Source organism: Lucilia sericata, unplaced genomic scaffold, assembly GCF_015586225.1.
Source record: "Lucilia sericata isolate MDLA Ls3-8-SP2 unplaced genomic scaffold, ASM1558622v1 Contig000238F_arrow, whole genome shotgun sequence".
Taxonomy (NCBI): Eukaryota; Metazoa; Arthropoda; class Insecta; order Diptera; family Calliphoridae; genus Lucilia; species Lucilia sericata.
Window position 1 is genome coordinate 419737 of NW_023994265.1, and position 20672 is coordinate 440408.

General features: G+C 28.0%; 1 protein-coding gene across 1 annotated transcript in view; it reads right to left on the reverse strand.

The window, feature by feature from the left end:
- Nucleotides 1-12004, reverse strand: part of LOC119602532 (titin) — a 99950-nt gene extending 87946 nt beyond the window's left edge. The window contains exon 1 of the mRNA XM_037954111.1: nt 11799-12004. The gene's annotated coding sequence lies outside the window, so the exon portion shown is untranslated. The remainder of the gene's footprint in view (nt 1-11798) is intronic.
- Nucleotides 12005-20672: the final 8668 nt, after the last annotated feature.

Genomic DNA, 20672 nt, shown 5'->3' on the forward strand with positions numbered 1-20672 from the left:
TATAATATTTCTTCTTTAGATTATTTATATTTTTGTTCTTTTTTTTTAAATTTATTCTCTCTCTATGGCGATAATCTTCAAATAATAACAGTAAAGGTAAAGAAAAGTTTTTAAAATTACTTAAAGTTTATCGTTTGATATACAACCTTGTGGAAAATTTTTATGGTTAAAAGTATAAATGATGGCCAAATCAAAATATCTACGGTTTTATTGGCACTAAAGCACAATTAACCACCTACTAGATGTGACTTATAATGGAGGGGGAATTAGAATAGGTAATGCCAAGATAATTGATAGATTATTGTACATGTCCCTGTTAATAAAGAGGGAAGTTAATTTGAAAAAAGAAAAAAACAATACATCGATAACTTTAAGAACTGCTTAGACAATACATCCTTACTAAATTACGACTAGAGAAAGAAAACATAAACAAAATAAAAAAAATAAAAACACATTAATGCATATAAATAACAAGTGTCCTTGAAAATTTTTATGTTTATACTATATACTATAATATATATATTTCCCAGCTATTTGCTTTCTATTCCCTTATATTTTATATATCCACTTACATACATACATATGTATATATGAATGTATGTATATAAGTGTATATTCTTCAAAGTACATGTATATGGGTGAATGAATTATATACTTTATTTTCTCTCCTCTTAAGTTTCAACAGGCAGCATAGAAATTACCAAAGTGACCTCTCAAAGGTAGACTCAACGACATTGTTAATGATGAAAATCTTTTTTTGATTCTAGATTTTTTTACATCTATGACAGACACATCAGTGACAAGTGCTGGCTTTGAAAATTTCAACACTGAAGTCATTCAACTAAAAGTTAACTAGATTTTATTTTCAATTCACCAGATAATTTTATGTTAAATTGAGGACAAACATTTTTTATTATTATAAAAACAAATTAAAAAACATACTTAATCTACATAAGTATAAATATATAAAAAGAATATAGAAAGAAGCATGAAAATAAAATGACAAGTGTCTGTTCTGCTTCATTTAATTAATAAATAAGAAAATGTCTACAATAACAATGACCATGTTAAAAGAAACAAAAATCTAAAAGAATTTTCTTAAAATTGTACTTAAAAAAATCCCTAAAGAAAATAAAGTCTTAAGTAATTTTTCAAAAACGTTTATTTTAAAATTTTACTCTCGGCTTTGAAGCCTAACGGTGATTGTATGATTGTGTGTGTATATATTTGCCCTTGGCAAACTGTGTGTGTGTTTGCTTTTTGATTAAACAAATATTGATATTTTATTGCATATTTAAAGGGTGTTTGTGCAATGTGTATTATTTCATGCATAAATTACAATATTTATTTAAAATATAATTGTTTATTACCTCTTATTGTTTAAATATTATTTTGTTTTTTTTTTTTATTTATGGTTTTATAGGAAATATACAAATTTAATCAAATGTTATATATTAAAAGAAATGTTCTTAGTAGACTTTTAAGTATAGTACAAATATAAGTACATAGTGTTTCAGTTTGTAAGAAAGATTTGGTGTATGTATGCATATAAACCTCTGAAATACACCTATACCTCATCGGGCTTGTTGTGCGCTGCTTTACAAAAAATGCCAAAATATGCTGTTTAATGTTATATAAGCATATTTTTATAGATAGTTTTAAAGTAGCTGCTTGTAGAGTGTATTTAAAATAATTGTTTTTTGTTTACGTATATTTTTAAAAGCAATTAGTTTTAAAACTAAAATTCCAATTTATAATGAAAATAAGAAAATATAAAATTTTAACACATGTTTGAGTATTTATTTAAACAAAATACACACTTTTATTTATTTGTTTAGTTATTGTTAAAAAAATATATAAAAAGTGCAAAGGTTGTGGCAAAAGGTTTCATATAAAAATCAAGTTAAAATTATTATACTACAAAACTTTTTTTAAACAATTTTAAGTTTTAAAAAAGAATGCAAAAATTATCTTTCTTTTAAAAGAAATTTATATCAAATATTGCAGAAACTTCCTGTTTTTTAAACGACGTTTACTTATATAGTGACCTACGTAGCTATTAGTTTTTTGTTTATATAAACTATTAGGATTTTATTATCATAAAAAACAACAAAATAATAAATATGCATTTAATTAAGAATAATTTGGCATTTTTTTCCCCAACAAAAAAAGGAAGTAATTTTTTCATTTTTTGTTATGAAATTCCCAAGAATAGTTATTTTTACGACAAGTATTGTTCATAAATAAAAATATATAAAATATTTTATATACATATTTCAAATGAAAATTGTATGCAGCAATTCACCAATTCAAGAATAATTAAATTTTTTTATTCATTAAATATTTTTCAAAAGGTTTTATTTTTTTATTTAGTAATAACTGTTGAAAGATTTGAAGAATGTGTCTTAACTTATATTTGCAGGAAAATTCTTAGAAATGTTTAATAAATTTCATTCATAAACTGTTTGTTACATATTTAGTTGAAATTTTACTTAAAAAAAACTAATAGAATGATTTATAGATTTTTGTCATTAGTTGATAAACACAAATTCATTAGTTTTGAATTAGTAAATAATAAATAAACATAGAATATTATGATATATAAATATATTCATATACATACATACAGTATTAAAAGTCATTTTAATATAACTAAAAGTTAAATAAATTTTTCTTTTAAATAAATAAGTCAAAAGTATAAGGTTAGTACTTCATTATTAGTAATCAGAGTAAGGAGAGCGTTCAAATTGATTTCTCTCTAGAGTGATATTAATTCGAGCGAAATAAATTATTTAAATTATTTATATTTTTCTTTTTTGCCCTCTAAACATTTTGTATTTTTTTTTTTTAACTAAAAATACATTTTAACTGAAATCATTTTTCCTGTTTTCCAATTTTCTTCTATATTTTCCACTAAATACAATAAAGTCTACACATTTTCTATTACAACTTGTGTTGTATTCAGACATTTTCGCTGCAGCTGGGTTACGAGTATGTATTTTCAATCTAATAGAATAGTTCCTTTTTTTAGTTTTACATTCTATTGTTAGTGCTGCACAGTGGTATAGGAAAAAAAAAAGAGGGAAATAATTCGGTAACTTCTAAACGGTTAATCCGATTTTAATGAAATTTGGTATGCACAAAGAGGAGGTGTTGTCGAGTTTAGGTTTTGAATTTGGACCTTATAGGCCAACCAGGGGCCCGGCGGGGGGTCCTCAAATTAGGACACCTCGGCTATGTTAAATTTTTAAAACGATCCTATTTCTTCATTTGAGTTCCGATTTAAAAAAAATTTCGTATATAGAATCTCCTCATCGAGCACTATAAAAAATGTCGTCGTAGCAGTAAATTATCTCTTATAGTTTAGGAGATATTCGCATTTGAATATTAAAATTTTAAAATTTTTACCGTCCTTACTTTAGTTTTTTTGATAATAGCAGGTCCAAATATTTCCGATTTTCGCCATTTTTTTTTATTTGCTTAACAACAAGTTTATATACCAAGCAGTGAAAGAATTATGTAAAAATCATGACTGAGTCCAAAGTTATAGGCATTTAAATTTAAAAAATTAAAAAAAGGCGATTTTTTGTCATTTTTTTGGGAAAAAAGTATCTTTTTCTTTTTAAGTTATCTAAAAAGTTTCTAAGAAGATGTATATAGAATTTATACTTTTTGGAAAGCTGACTTTACATAAAATACGATAAATGAAACAAAACCTAAAAATTTTTGATACCGAGGGGACCAGGTCCATCCAAAAAAACCCTATTTTTTATGGAAAATTAAATTTTGAGCAAAAATTCTCAAATCGCATAGTCGATATCAAATTATAGTGACCTGTTTTATATGACCCAATAAGTTCTTAATCATTTTGTAACGGGTTTCGATAACCCCGCCCCTGGTATGGATATAATAGGCAAAAAACCAAAAAATCCCATTTTTGGGATTTTTTAAAACTTTTTTGGGAATTCCGGGATTTCTAATAAGAAAATTCGAAATTTTTATTTAATTTTGGATTTTGAGTAAAAAAATCTACCTAACTGTAAAATTTCATCAAAAAATATTCATAAATAAAATTTTTATTGCAATTTGAAAAATTTGTATCTTCGCAAAAACTGAATAAAAAACATTTTTTAATTTTTTTTAAAAAAAGTATTCCGCGAATTTAATCCATAAGGTTAACTCTTAAATTTGTTACATATATGGATGAAAATAATAGTGCTAGGCAAATTTTCTAAAAGATGTTGAGTTTTCCCTAATTAATTTGTCACTTAAAAAACATTAGGTAGGCATGTTATATATCAATGGAAAGGTAATTTTGTCTATTTTTCAAAACTGTATATAATTTTTGAAAATTAAAAAATTCGCGGAATACTTTTTTTAAAAAAAATTAAAAAATGTTTTTTATTCAGTTTTTGCGAAGATACAAATTTTTCAAATTGCAATAAAAATTTTATTTATGAATATTTTTTGATGAAATTTTACAGTTAGGTAGATTTTTTTTACTCAAAATCCAAAATTAAATAAAAATTTCGAATTTTCTTATTAGAAATCCCGGAATTCCCAAAAAAGTTTTAAAAAATCCCAAAAATGGGATTTTTTGGTTTTTTGCCTATTATATCCATACCAGGGGCGGGGTTATCGAAACCCGTTACAAAATGATTAAGAACTTATTGGGTCATATAAAACAGGTCACTATAATTTGATATCGACTATGCGATTTGAGAATTTTTGCTCAAAATTTAATTTTCCATAAAAAATAGGGTTTTTTTGGATGGACCTGGTCCCCTCGGTATCAAAAATTTTTAGGTTTTGTTTCATTTATCGTATTTTATGTAAAGTCAGCTTTCCAAAAAGTATAAATTCTATATACATCTTCTTAGAAACTTTTTAGATAACTTAAAAAGAAAAAGATACTTTTTTCCCAAAAAAATGACAAAAAATCGCCTTTTTTTAATTTTTTAAATTTAAATGCCTATAACTTTGGACTCAGTCATGATTTTTACATAATTCTTTCACTGCTTGGTATATAAACTTGTTGTTAAGCAAATAAAAAAAAATGGCGAAAATCGGAAATATTTGGACCTGCTATTATCAAAAAAACTAAAGTAAGGATGGTAAAAATTTTAAAATTTTAATATTCAAGTGCGAATATCTCCTAAACTATAAGAGATAATTTACTGCTACGACGACATTTTTTATAGTGCTCGATGAGGAGATTCTATATACGAAATTTTTTTTAAATCGGAACTCAAATGAAGAAATAGGATCGTTTTAAAAATTTAACATAGCCGAGGTGTCCTAATTTGAGGACCCCCCGCCGGGCCCCTGGTTGGCCTATAAGGTCCAAATTCAAAACCTAAACTCGACAACACCTCCTCTTTGTGCATACCAAATTTCATTAAAATCGGATTAACCGTTTAGAAGTTACCGAATTATTTCCCTCTTTTTTTTTTCCTATACCACTGTGTGCTGGTCATGTCATCATAGTTTTGTAGCAAGTATGTGGATTTTATGATTTTTGTTATAACAGAGCAGAGATTGTGTTTCTCTTGTAAAAATTTACCTGTTTGAGATACTAAAAACAACATGTTCGCAGTTTGTTTAAACTATAAAAAATAACTTTTTCCTCAATAAGGAAAAACAATAGGAGAGACCAAAAACAACAGTTTCATTTAAAAGGGAAGTATAGCTGGATTTAATATTCCATTATTGTTTGTTTCTAAAAGAATATGGGAAAGTACTTTTCCAAACTTTAATATTTGTTGGGTACATCTCCCTAGGACCCTACTAGTATAAGTTCGTTTGTATCAGTAGTGCATAAATGTTTTTCTTATGAGTGGATAACACAGTTATATGTACATATATATATATATATACATATATACATATGTATGTATATATACACATACATGAACTTTTACTTATACAAACAATATTTTTTTGTACAAGCTTTCATAGCCCTGCAATTAAGTGTGACTATATCTAACTAAAGCTATTGCTAATATTAAGGACACTTCTTGGTTCCAGTAATTGCTTCTCTTCAACACCAAATGCACAAATTACTCATCTATTGATTACGACTGACCTCCGGTAGGTTAGTGGTTAGTGTTCTAGTCTGGTAGATCGGAGATGGTGGGTTCGATTCCAACCTGAGGCACTGGTTAAGGAGCGCAAAACAGGTCCGATAGAGGCCTAGGTGTATTTCTTCGGATTTGATGTATATACATATGTACATCCTCCTTTCAAACTAAATAACTAACTATTGATTACGTCTAATGGATTTTCGAACTAAGTAGGAACTAACTACTACTACGGACACTAAAGGGATACTAAAGTTTTACTCTATGCATTACTTGGGGACACTGAAGTGACAAGTAACATACTCTCAGCATTATAATGGCTAAAAGTGGGCTAAAAATTTATAAATTCAAGTTAATACAATGTATGTTAACAAGATACATTGACTTCTAGCAAAACTGTGTGACCAGAAATACTTTATTGGCAAGTGTGTTGGTATATTGATGTATTTTTATGAAAAAATTCTCATGAAATGGATGTATGCTTGTATGTAACCAAAGGTAAGTGTGTTTGTATAAGCTTGTTAAAATACTTGTCCTTCTTTTTTACTCATTTATGCTTCACTTTTTGATATTCATATACATATGTACATACATCTGTGTGTGTGTGTTTGGGCATAAGTATGGGAGAGTATTTACGATTATATATATACTTTTTTTCTCATTCAATTCTTTTTATATTTTTTTTGTATATTTTTTGTTTCTGAGCCACTTTCCTTTTTTATGCTGTTGTATTTAATTTTTTACCCTCTCTTCCTTTCTCTCTATTTCTTAACAAAAGAAACTTATATATAAGCTTCAATTCATGTACCAAGGATATTCTGGAAAATTTATATATATAATAAAAAATACATATAAAAAACTTAAAAAAATGGCAAGAACAAAAAGATTGCACTAAACTTAAGTGAATTGCAGCCTCAATGTATGCTTTAAAATTGTTCATGTATAGTTGAATGTATGTGTGAATTTGTGTGTGTTCTTCTCTTTAACAGAAACTCACTTATGGACAATAAGAAACGTTTAGGGTATTGTTTGTGGCTGACATGAGATGAGCCATGAATGAGTAGTGAATGTAGAACAAAGAGTATATGTGGAAAAAATGAGATATGAAAAAAAATACAACAAACAAAATTAAAGGTTATTCAAGTAAAGATGGCTTTGTTTTTTCCCTCTTATTCTGCTTTGTGTTTTACCGTGTGTTTTGCTGTAGTCTTTTCTTTTAATTCGTTTTCCTTTTAACGTATAATACATAAGTGCTTAACAACTTAATTATATTTCAAAAAACACAAAACAACAAACTCATACTAAATATACTTAGCATTCAACATTTTATTGTCTACTTTAAGGAGAGCAATATGTGTTAAAAAATAATAATAATAATAATAAAAAAGTATTTTGAAAGGAAATTTTTTTGTTAAGAAAATACAAATTGTTAAAAAATTGCTAAAATTCTTTAGAAATTTCATTCAAATAACATGACAAGTAAATTTTAGAACACAAGGAAGACAATTTTTTAGCAATTTAGATAGCATACTTCTAGGTATAAATAATATACCATAATTTATTTTACAAATAATTGGAATAAGTTAAAGTTTATGAAATTATTCCTATTAAAAAATTACATTTAAATACAGTTTAAACTTAACTAGAATCAAATTTTCTCTTAAAATTGTTTACAAAAATAAAACATACTTTTAGGCTTAATAATGTTTAAAATGCATATTTTTACTAAGAAAATTATTCATTAGACATTAAATATTAAATTAAATCTAATTTTTAAACAATTCTTTAACTCTATATAAACTCTGTCGTTTCTGTGTTCATTTTAGTTAAGCATTTTTGCAATCCCCGTTTTTTTTTCTTATATTCTTCCTCTTCTTTATATCAATATTGCACTTAAACCGTTTTATTTACTCATAAAACTTCTTAACACTCAATACAAAAGAATTGCAATTTATGTCAGAGTCGTTGTATTAGATTGTGTGTTCATAGGAGAACCATTTTCAGCTTGTCTTACAGTATCAGAGCCAACACTGTGCTAGGGTGTTGATGGTTGTACTCCAACAAGAAATATGTATATAAAAAACGAACTTCCAGTCTGTATTCACTAGAGTCTACAGTACCAGACTTTGTTAAGGGAAAAATGCTCATTTAGTAACGTTTATCATAATATACACTTGGCTGTTTGCTATGCAACGGCAAGTGTAATAGCAATAGCCATTGCAACAGCAAACGATTTTAGTATAAAGCAAAATGCTACTACAACGATTCCTGTTTATAAGCTGCATTTGCTGTTAGTATTTAGTTTTTTGCTTTTTTCTTCTTATTTCCCCAGTTTAGTTTAATACACAAAAGATCCCTAAAGGACTTCAGTTATATGTGTGTGTGAGTGTTTATGTTACTGTGTTTTACAGAGATTAGCTTTTTTCCTGTAGCTGTTGTTTTGTTGCATTACAAATGTATGAGTTGCTGTTTTAGCTGCTCTGTCCGTTTCGGTTGTTTACAGTGGTTTTCTTGTAAATATTATTATTATTTTTGTTTTTATTAGTCTAGTGTTGTATTTGCTATTTTGTTTTTTTTTTACTACATATATATGAATGTATTTTTATTTTGCTTTTGAGATTTTTTAAGTATTATTTAGCTACAATTGGGGATATACATGCATAAATAAATGAAAACCGGACTCTCACTCTGTCTCTTACGGATTATAGCAGTTATGTGAAGAAAAAAACTGAATAACAAAGCAAATAATAACAGCTGTGTTTGTTGAAAGGACACACATTAAATTTGAAATTATAAAGAAAATAAAATAAATGCAGTTTCATTTAAACGAGTTAAATATTAAGTAAATTATATGATTTAGTTAGTTACTCCTAAAGTTATACACTGGAAAATGAAAATTAAATTTAAATTGTTTTAAGTCCCCTAAAAGTGGGCGGTTAATTTTCCCATTTTTTTTCAAACTAAAAATATGTGTAAACTTATATCAACCACAACTATTTATGTGATAAAGTCGATTTAGTTTTAATTTTCTTAATATTTGTTGTGTTTATAAAAATTATGGTTTTAGATTATTTACTACCTTAATTACTTTGAAATATTTTCCCTTTAGAGAAATGTGAAATGAAATAAACCAGTAGCTAGTAAAAGTATGCTGAAACCACAAGTAGTATTATTAAAAATATTTATGGTTTTTAGAATATTTATGCAGACAACAAACGACAAATTGAAAATAAAAGAAAATATATGATATTTATTAAGTTTTAAAACAGAAACGTAAAATGTTAAACTCATTTTGCCAAGAAAAATTGTAAATAAAATACCAAGATACATGAAAAAAAAACTAAAAGAAAATAAAAACAAATAAATAAAGAATTCCTAAATGCAGTTGTAGCATATAAATGAAATATTAATGCGGTATGGTAAGTATGCAAGAGACAAGGCAACTACTTATAGCCAAATGAGCCATCCAGCCAGCGAGCCAAACAAATAAACAAACAAACACAGACACACAAACAACCAAACAACCAAGTCAACTCAAAAACTATCCAGGCATTTAACCTGCCAACCAAACCAACAACATCAGCCATTTAAGCCACACACACCAGCCAGCCAGCCAACCAGCCAACCAACCAGTCATCCAGTCATTTACCAAATAACCAACAAAGTTTGCGTAAAGTTAATGACTTTAAAAGACATTCTTGCTGTAGTTGTAGTAATTGTGGTTAAATTGTTTTACAACTTAATTTTAATTAAGAATTTTATTTTTCTTGTTTTCTAATATTATCATGATATTTTTTAGATTTTCTGCTTTCTACCCACAGAAAATTATATATGAAAAAGAAAACTAAAACCTGTAATGAGCAAAAAACTGCTTGATCATAGCATTTTATTTGATTTCATCTGCTACCATATAAATTTTTCTAATTTTTAAACATGATTTAACAAAAAAATGTGCAAAAAATATATTTAATACTTATTTAAAAATTCATCAAGTAATGAAAAGGTTGGCAATATTTTTTCCTTGTTATCACTTTAGTTTCATAATCGCAGCATAATTTATCATCAATTATTTATTATCAAATTTTGCTCAAATGACATTAAAGAAAATTAAAATTGAAAAAGAAAAAAACTAAGACATTTTCTAATGATAACATGACATTATTTAGAGTTTGAGGGGGAAAATCTGGCATTTGAACATGATATTGGAATTTCTATTTTTTTATTTAGTTTGTGAAAAAATTATGTTTTTATTACTAAGGCTGGAAAGTTAATTATATGTTTAAGTAAATGAGATTTTTTATTAGTTTATTTTTATGACATTGTCATAAAATATTTTATTATTAATGTGTCTCCTATAAAATGAATGGCATATTTTTAGGCGATTTTAATCATCTGTTTAGCATCAATAGCATTTAAATGTAGTTTATGTGGACAGCGGTGATTTCTCAATAAAATCAAACCTACTCTATTATAATATTTATGTGTTTTTAAATAACTTAAGCTAAATTTTGGAGGAGTTGTTAAATCTGGCTACCAGATTTGTTCGTAAGTACAAAGGGAATAAGTCATTAAAAATTTTATTACATTCACCGTTAGTTTCCTGTACTAATGTATTTTTTATTTAGTTATTATACCCTACACCACCATAGTGGGGAGGCTATTATGCGTTTGTGCTGATGATATAAAATCCTTAACCCATTTACGCACAAAACTAAACCGCTGGACTTTTTACGGATATGACTTCACCACACGATTTATTTTGACGTGTATTGATAATTTTTGATGAAAAATGGAAAAAGTGTTTTCTAAAATATCGCAGGACGTTATCCTTTTTAGCATGTAGTGATATCAAACGATAAAAACTTACTTATTTTTCTTTGAAAATAACCATTCACTATAGGTGTGAACTCAAAATTAGGCTCTAAATCGAGAAAAATTAAAAAAAAATCTTGGGATACAAGTGTCCCTTATATGTGAAAGAGTTAAAGTATACCAATCGGCTCAGAATCACTTACTGCGTCGATTTAGCTATGTCCGTCCCTACGTCCGTCCATCTGTCTGTCTGTCTGTCTGAAATTTGGCACATACTCTTCTTTTGACCCAAGGACTAAAATGGTTAAAATTGGTCCACATTTTCGCATAGCCCCATACAACAGTATCCCCGAATAGGGTTTTTGAGCTCATAAATATGCTAAATGTACTCGTATCACTCCAAAAATCTCCATTTGACCCTATCCCCCATCACTTAAACACTAATATCACTGGTGTAGGGTATCATATGGTCGGCCATGCAGGCACAGTAAATTCTTACTTGTGTTTTATATACATACATACTTATGTATGTAAATTGTACAGAAAGTTTATTTCAGATTAACATTGAATATTCACATTTATTATGTCATTCCTAAAAGTATGCTACAAAAACTTCTTTAGCGTACCCGTTTTATAAATTTAAAGCAGATATAAATTTTAAACAATTATAAATTAATGATAATCCAAATAAAAATATAAAATAAAAAAAAAAGAAAGCACGACTAGAACATTTCTTTTTCAAATACATTCTATCTTACACCGTTAATACTTTTCACTTTGATTTAGTTTACTTCTTTTATAACACAACAAAAAAAAGAAAAATTCAACAAAGATAAAATAAAAATAATTACAAAAATTTAACACAAAGAACAATAAAAATAAATATTTATTTATTTCAAAACTTACCGATAACCTGAATTTAATTGCACATCACCGATGGCAACATTTTCAAATTGTACCGGATTCGCCGTCCATCTTGCCCAGTAAAATGAGAAATCCTCAGCATCGTATTGCTCTGTGAAACGACATTTTAATGTGAGATCTGTATTTTCTCGTGTATCTAGAGATTCATCTGCCAGTGTTAACGAAAGAACAGTTAAAGCTAAAAAAAGGAAGAAGAGAAAAAACACATTATTAAGTAATTTCTCAAATCGAATTGATTTTTCTTTTTGCCTCATTTTGGTAAAACAAGATTTATTAGACAAGGTTAACAGCAACAACAAATACATTAACAATAGCAACATATTTCAAAGATTAGATTAGATAGAATGATTTGGTCCCAAATGGAAAATGTTTTGTATTCCTTAATGATAACGATGATGGGTGTGATGCTGTCGATGATGATGATGATGGTAACATTTTGTTAACAGTTTTTAATTTCAATTTAATATATTCTAATGATTATAAAGGGATAGAGAGAAGTAGTGGTCTTTATAGGGACTTAATCCTTAATCAAAAAAAAAAAAAAAAATACAATAAACAAAAACGGAATAAGATTTAAATATCATACAAAGATATCCACACATATGCATTAGTTAAAGTAACCCAACAATCAATGCTTTAAAACGTACATACATATGTATGTATATAGTAATGGAAACTTTTGTTAGGAATCTCAATATATGATCGCAGTGATCAGCTTTGAAATAGGTTCTCTAAATTACTCAATTCGAGAACAGATTGAAAATTGCTTGGCTAACAACCTTTGAAAACTTAAACATTATTTTTTCGTGTTTTAACACTAATTACAGCATGCATTACCTAGTAATGAGTGTTCGTATTGCATTAAGCATTTAATATTTTTATTTGGTGAAAGCTTAAGCCATTGTAATCGAAGATCTATGTGAAGATTCTATTTCTATATTTTACTTTAAAAAGTAAAATATAATTTTTCTCAAAATCTCAACTAATTACATCATGCATTATCTAGTAAACAATGTTAAATTTCCCATTAAAAAGTTATTATTAAACAGAGCAAACATAGTGTTTTGAAATCACTTTTCCTCATTTTTTATGCTTCTATTTGGAGCTATTCTTGTTAAAAGATTATCTATCAATATAACAGATTACGATGCTTGTAATATGTCTTAATTTATCATGTTGAATTATTTGGTAGTAAACAGCTTATATAGAGATTTAAACTGTTTACCAATGTTTAACCTTGTAAATAAATTCTAATAGTATTTTTGATTTAAGACCAAAAGCTTTTCAAAAAAAAGTGTCCTTCAAATGTTGCCTAAAGAAAAAGGATTTAAAACCATGTTCCATATTTCCCCCGAAAAAAACAAACTGTTCATGTAGCTGATGGAAAAAATGTCTACAAGTGTGTTTACGCATATGAAATTTCCAAAAATAAGGGAACAATTTTCTTTTGATATTTGTGTCTTTATACGAAATATTTCATTTTGCTTCTTTGAAGATGGAGTGATGGGTAGCTTGCGCTCTAACACTCCATGAAAATGGCAATTTCGCAATTCATCAAACATGGTACAACAAAATAAAATACAAAACATAAAAATATATTAAATTAGAATATGCACAAACAAGCCAAAGAGAAAATGTTAAAATAGGGGAGGGGGTAAAGGTTTGCAGACAAAATAAATCCTTTATTCCGAACATTCCTTCAAAAAGGGATTCCTACTTGTCCCTTTTTTAAAACCCAAAAGGTTGTAAGAAAATTTAAACGAATGAATGAACTAAGAGGAAATTATTTAGTCAGCTTGCAAAAATTCTTGACCGTAAAAATTTTGCTACACATTATGAATTCCAATCACCTGTTCTGGTTCTGTTCTTAGTTCTACCTTCTGCCACTGCTGTTGATTTTTAAAACAAAATATTCTTTACATTCTAAGGCAGAATTTTTAAAGAGATATTTATAAAAAGAAAAAAACCTTTTTATTTTATGATTTAACCGGAAAAATCAAATCAAAATAAGGCAAGTTATATAAAAAAAACAGAAGAAAAAATATAATATTGGAAATGAAGCTGGCAAAGGATAAAACAACTTCCCACACAATAATAGTTAAGGATATTTTATTGCTTCTTTATGATAAAGTAAGTTATTGACTTAATTTTTTTTCTTCTCTCTCTCTCTCTTTACCCTTAGATTTTCTGATTATTATTATCATGTGATCCATTATTGAGAATGGTCAATTTGGGTGTGATTTTAAATACATTTTCCCTTTAAGCATTTCCTGTTTTCGAGCTATTTATATGGTTGTAAATTTTCTCAACCTCTATGGTAAAAGAAAAAGGGGTTTAAATAAAATTCCAAGATAATTTCAAACTTAATATTGTTGGCGATGTCTGACAAATTATTTCAATTTTTGGGAGTTACAACCACAATATGTTTAGGGTCATTTAATTTTAGTGGTAATAACTTTAAGTGCTCGGTGGGGAAAAGGTATAAAGGAAAATATAGCTTTCTTAAGTTTAAGAGGAAAAACCATAAATAATAATAAAAATTAACTAAATTGTTTAATGTTTGTATCAGTAGTTTGGTTATGTATTGGTTATTGATGAAAAATTTAATTTACTTTGTATTTTAAATGTAATGTACAATTTGGATCCATTCCGATTAAGCACTGGTGGCTTTGAATTCCTTCTGTTTGATTGAATTACTATTCAATTTCTTTGAATGACCAAATATGTTTTCTTTAAGTTTTAATTATTAAATTCTGAAATAATTTAACTGCAAAAAAACTGTAGCCAATGTTTACCATATTCCTCAAGTACATATCATCCATTAAAAACAACATATTTCCGTTAATGTGACATTAAGCAATGATTATTGCATTTAATGGGAGAAAGTGTGTTTGGGATGTGTAAGCTACTAGGCTTTTACTCTCTCACAGACACATAATGCACATGTGTATTCATTATCCTTACAAATGCATACAAAGTTGTATTAATTATCATGCTTAAATATCACAGTACATACTTTTACTTAATCGTATTAAATTAATACTGTCAATTATTTGTTCTGTTCAAATGTTCATTTCTTTGTCTCTACATTCAAGGATGTCATTATTTTACAGATGTTGAAAATAGCAGCAAACACTATCATACAGAAACATAAACACACACACTCGCATGTAAACAGAAAAATGGACATTAATTATTTATTGTTGCAAAATTTTTAAAGAGGGAAAAAATGTTAAAGGCTTAACACATTTAAATCGGATAATGTTTGCAAATGGAGGTAAATTTTTTACAGAAAACAAAAAAAACTCTTTCCAAAAGTTCAATAAAGATTATTAGGGAGGTGGGTGATAGGTAACTGAAGATAAATTTAATTTTCTGTTTAAAAAAAACTGCTACTGATTTTAATATTAAAAATAAAATACATTAAAGTACATAAAGTATATTAATTTATTAAATGAATCGGCAAGTGTTCCAATAAGCCGAAATAATTACTTTTAACATTAAGGGACTACAACTTGTGATTAAATTTTTGGACAAAAAATTCACAAAACATCCTTCTCAGAGGTTGCAACTCTTGATATCTATACTGATGGATTCAAGTCCTATGCGGGAGTGAGTGGCGGTTTCTTCATTGCCTATACGACATCCAGAGTGGTTCGCGAATATCGGATGATACTTGACGACATGGCGAACCATTCGTGCCTGGAACTGCTCTAGGTACCGGGTAATTCTAAAGTACCTGTAAATTAAAAAGTGGACAAACTAGCAAAAACTGGTTTCCGCTTTTATATAGGGGACACTGACACATTAAATGGTGTCCCACTTCCATGCTGTAAGTCCCTCATTCAACATGAAATTTACGGGTCTGATCGGACCAGTGCCGCTATTCTGTAACTTTTTAATTTTAACTACCTATATCGTAAAGTAACGACAAATATTGGTTGCATTAACGAATTTGCAATTCACTAACTTTTTAACGACCTTCGAATATTTTAACGACAAAGATCGGAAAAATATGGAAAAGTCAAAAGTTTTGTATTGAAATATTTTTAAAATATAAAATTATTAACGTGAACTTTTTATTTGTCGTTACATTGCCGATACTTTTCGTTAACTAATAATTATGTTTAACGAAAAAAATCGGTGAAATAAAATTCAGAATGCCACATAACGACAATTATTGTTAACTTACGAATTTTTACTATTTAACGACAAACTTTTGTCGTTAAAAAGTTACTGAATTGCAGTACAGATGTCATCACTAATCTACTGCTCGACAACAAGAATGATCTGGCCTCTCTAGAATGAGTTTGAAGGGGGTTTCCAAGACGAGACTACGTATATTAGTAGCCATCCTGACAATTTCCTGATCAATTTCTACTTCCATTAATTCTTTTTCATTCATTCTTTTCCTTGTAAATCTTCACCGAGGTGCAATTTTATTTTCGCCAAATGTTTGATAGGTGTGAACGTAGCTTTTATGATGATGTGATCGTGACCCTACACTCCATAAATTTATAAGCCCCCATCGTCGGATATGCCTATTTTTAAAAATATCATATCAATTTTCGTTCATCATAAATTGTCTGAAACTTAATGTCAACTACGACATTTCTGTTAAACTTCATTATTTTTTTAATCCTTTACAAGCAAACCTACTAGACCAATACTAATTGAAACTGGAAATATTCAATTGAAACAATAAAATGAATGCAACGATTTCATTTAAAATTTTTGCATTTACTTCTAACAAAAAGTAGAAAAATCTTATTTTCCACATGATGTCACAATCTGCATTTCATCTGTAACTGTCTGTGTCGTTTAAACTACATAATTTTGTTTGTGTCTTATAAATTTATAGAAAAAAACAAAAAAAAAAACTAAAATCTTACCCAAAACTATAATATAGAAAAATAAATATTATTTTGCGATTTTTTCTCACTTTATTATAATCAAAAAAAGTAAAGAAAAAAAGAATATAGAGAAATATGTTTTAAAGTAGTAGTGGTGGCAGGGAGCAGCGTTGTCATGATTTTTGTTTTAATATACGCCAGCTTCTTATCTTATGCCTTGATAGTGTTGTACAAATATAATTTTCCAATTTGGAAAAAGTTTTCCTATTAAATCCTTTACTGTCATTCGCATCATAAAGAAGCAAGCAGCGTTATAAAACGAGTAGACAATGTATATATGTGTGTGTTGTGCCTGCAACATAATGTGATAGTATATGTATATATAGTCACAAGCCAGTTTTAACCAAAATCAAAAAATAAAGAAAAAATTTTAAAAATAAGAATAAAAAAAGTAAAATCTGCTGTTTCATGCAACTGTGCAACTACACATTTCATACTTTTACATTAAGTAGTGTGTAGCTGATAGTGAATGAGTGAGTGAGTGAGTCTTTTCTCTGTTTCTGGCTGTGTGATTGTATATTTGCTACAGTTTACTACACTTTCAGTCAAGTCAATGTAGTAAATGTAGTTGTAGCAGTTAAATAGAGTGGCTGGTTACGATCGCAAAATAAAAATGCAGAAATTGCAACAGCGCAAGCAGAAAAAAAACCTTTTTATATATGTATGTATAAAACTTGTATGCCACGCGTTAAACACTGCCACATACACACTCTTTGGCAACATCATGTACAAGCATTCAAACATAACTGCACTTTTTTTTGCGTTTTGCTCCGGTTTTTACCGCTCTCCCCAGCCTCACGCTTTAACTTCATTCTCTTATCCCCAAGATGTAGAATGGAAATTTATAAAAATCTTTAAATCTTTTGACGCGACAAAGTTGCAACATAAATTTTATTTTAGCACAGCAGAAGAAAAAAAAAATAAAGAAACAGCAGCCTTTATTCATAGAAGGCAACTACATTTATATCAAGATTGACTTGATTACTGGCGGCGAGGACGAGGAGGTTGCAGAGGATGTTGTTGTTGCTTGCATTGACAATAAGAAATGGCAATTTCATTTGGTGTTGTATGACTTATAAAATTTTATATTTTAGTTGTTGCTGTTTAATTTTTTCTTTCTTGTCTACTTGCAACTTGTATCTCTATAAGGCTAAAAGAATTGCTAACAAAACAACAACGACAACAAGAAAAAAGTATATAAAGAAAAGCTACTAAACTGGTCTTAATTTTCTTCCGCTTTAGATGGAGTTTCAACTTTAGTTTTTTGTTTTCCTTCTTATTTTTGTTTAACAATCTTTTCTACATAATTTTTAATGCCAGCAAATATATATATTTTTTTTAACTGATGTTGATTTTTCAAGATTTGATTTTAATATTAAAGTAATATATTTTGTGTGTTGCAGCAGCAAAAAAGAAAAAAAAATTAAATGTTAACATAAGTTAACATTTATTAAAGCAAATTTTAATATATAATTACTTGGGAAACAATTTACTATTAGCTTTTAGTGTAATTTGCTATTTATTAAGCTTGATTGAATTACTGTTATGTTAAAAGCTTTAAAAACTTTTAATACTTTTTTAATGCATTACTTCGTAAGGAGTGCTAACTAAACTATACTGCGTATAAATTTAAATAATTTTATATTATATATTACAAAACCTTGATCCCTATTCATATTTAAACTTTTATAAAAATAATTTCCATACCTTCTTTAACTTTATTTCAAGTTTGTTTAAACGTTACGAATTGAAAATATTTCCAACATTTAGTGTGGGTGCAAAAGTTGCCTTAGTTTTTTTTAATGTTTTCAAATGTGCTAAACTGTCGACGCATGTGTTTGAAATTAAATTCAGTTTTATGAAGGCTGCTTTATTATTTATAAATAATTGTTGCAATTATTTATAAACAATTTGCAAGCAAACATGCAAATGTTTTGTAAAATATACTTGTAACTTTTTTTTTTTAAATGTTACCTCCAAAGAGTTGTACACGTTGGGAAAAATGCAATTGCAACATGCAACATATAATTAGTACAATGTTTCTTTGATGAAAACGGTTGTTTGTATGCAATTGAAAGTTTTCAACAAGTTTTCAAACGGATTTTGTAAGTACATAATGTTATTTTTAGTAATTTAGGGTTGAATTAAATAAAATGTATAATAGTTTTAACTTCTCTAAGAGGTCTTAGGAACCCTGGAACCAGCCATGTGACCAGTTCTTTGTCAGTTATCTTTCTTTGTGTTCCAAGAAAAACTTAGTCTTTTATTAGATTCTTTTAAAGCATATCGAATATCTTTCTACTAAAAGGGGATAAAAGAAAACTACGTAGGATGATTATAAAGTATGATAAAATTGTTAGCTTCCCCAGCTAGATTGAAGACGTATAATTTAATACATACATACACAGTTTGCATAATTTTCTTATATATGCATATACTTATTTGGTGCTGGTTAGGTTCTTAAGACTCACGACGAACATGAATGATGGTGGAATAAAAGTTTTAAGTCTGATTTCATTTTTTTTGTTTTTGTTTGTTTTTGCTTTTAATGTATGAAATACATGTGAAAATGAACGCAATTATTACGTGAGAATTTTAATAAAATTTAAAACAATCGCATTGTCATTAATTTGTTAAAAAACTTTAAACTTTGTGAAAACATTTCACATTGTCGAGAGTGCATGTGTATGTTGCAAGTACATACTTGGAAGTGAGTTTAGTAAAACTTTATAATAAACTACTTTACACAATGTATTTGTGAATATACGTATGAGCCTATGAATATTTGTTTGTATTTTAACCCTGTAGTTTTGAAAGCTTCTAATTATATGATTGCTCCTGGTTTTATATATATTTTAGGGACAAAAGTTATTTTAGTGTCCCCAAGAAATGTAAAGAAATGTCAATCGTCACTTTAGTGTATCTAAATAATCTAGTGCGGGCAACTTAAACCCTGTTTCTGTACTGCACTTCCAGCAAAAACTTTGTAATAACTTACAGTTGTAACCACTTACCCGTTAACATACTTTTCAATGACTACTGCATATCGTCCTGATTACATAGAAGTAGTTAAATAATCTCTATTTAATAATGTTTTATATAAATACTTTCTATTTCATTAGTCATCTTCTTAAAAGCTAGAGAAGTTGTAAGCAATTTTGGAAAGTACTTGCTTCCAATGACATCAACGTGTTAAAATAATGACTTAAAATGCTATTTTGGAAATTCTAGCATTTTAACACCTTACTTGGTAATGAAAGTTCTTGTTGGGTAATTATAAAGAGAGAATTGTCCCTTTAGTCTCTTAGTAATCCAGTGGGAAGTCAATTGATACTGACCCTAAATGATATACATTTGTGTACTATTTTTTTATCGTTAGTGCGGGACGGTTTCCTCGAACTGCAAGGAAGTACAACTTGTATTTGAACTCTATTCTCAAGTTGTTTTTGACATAGAAACAAAAATACAATGTTGGATTAAGTAAAATTTTCAATACACTCTGCTTTTACTCTCAAGTGTTGTGTATGTATGTATGTATATGTTTGTGTGTGTCTATTTAATAAATGTACTTGTAAAATATAAGGGTATTCTTGTAAAATATTTGAACATATATATATGTATGTACTATGTATGTATGAGCAATTGGTGTGACTGTGTGTGTATGTTTGGTGGCAAATAACATGGCGTCGTTTAAGTCAAGGGAATTGTTGTTAATTGCACGTTCTGCATAACACTTTTTGTTTTCAAAGCCCACTCTCTCTCATCCCATTCTCTGCTGCTGGCTGGTTTGTTAGTTGTTACTGTTGCTGGTTTACTGACGGCAGCTGCAGCCAGTACCACTACTAATATTGCTGTTGTTGCTACAAGCTGCCTGCCTGCCTCTATGATTGTTTTGATTGTTCATTCTTTGGAAGGTTTACTTGTTCTTTTAGTGAGTACTGCT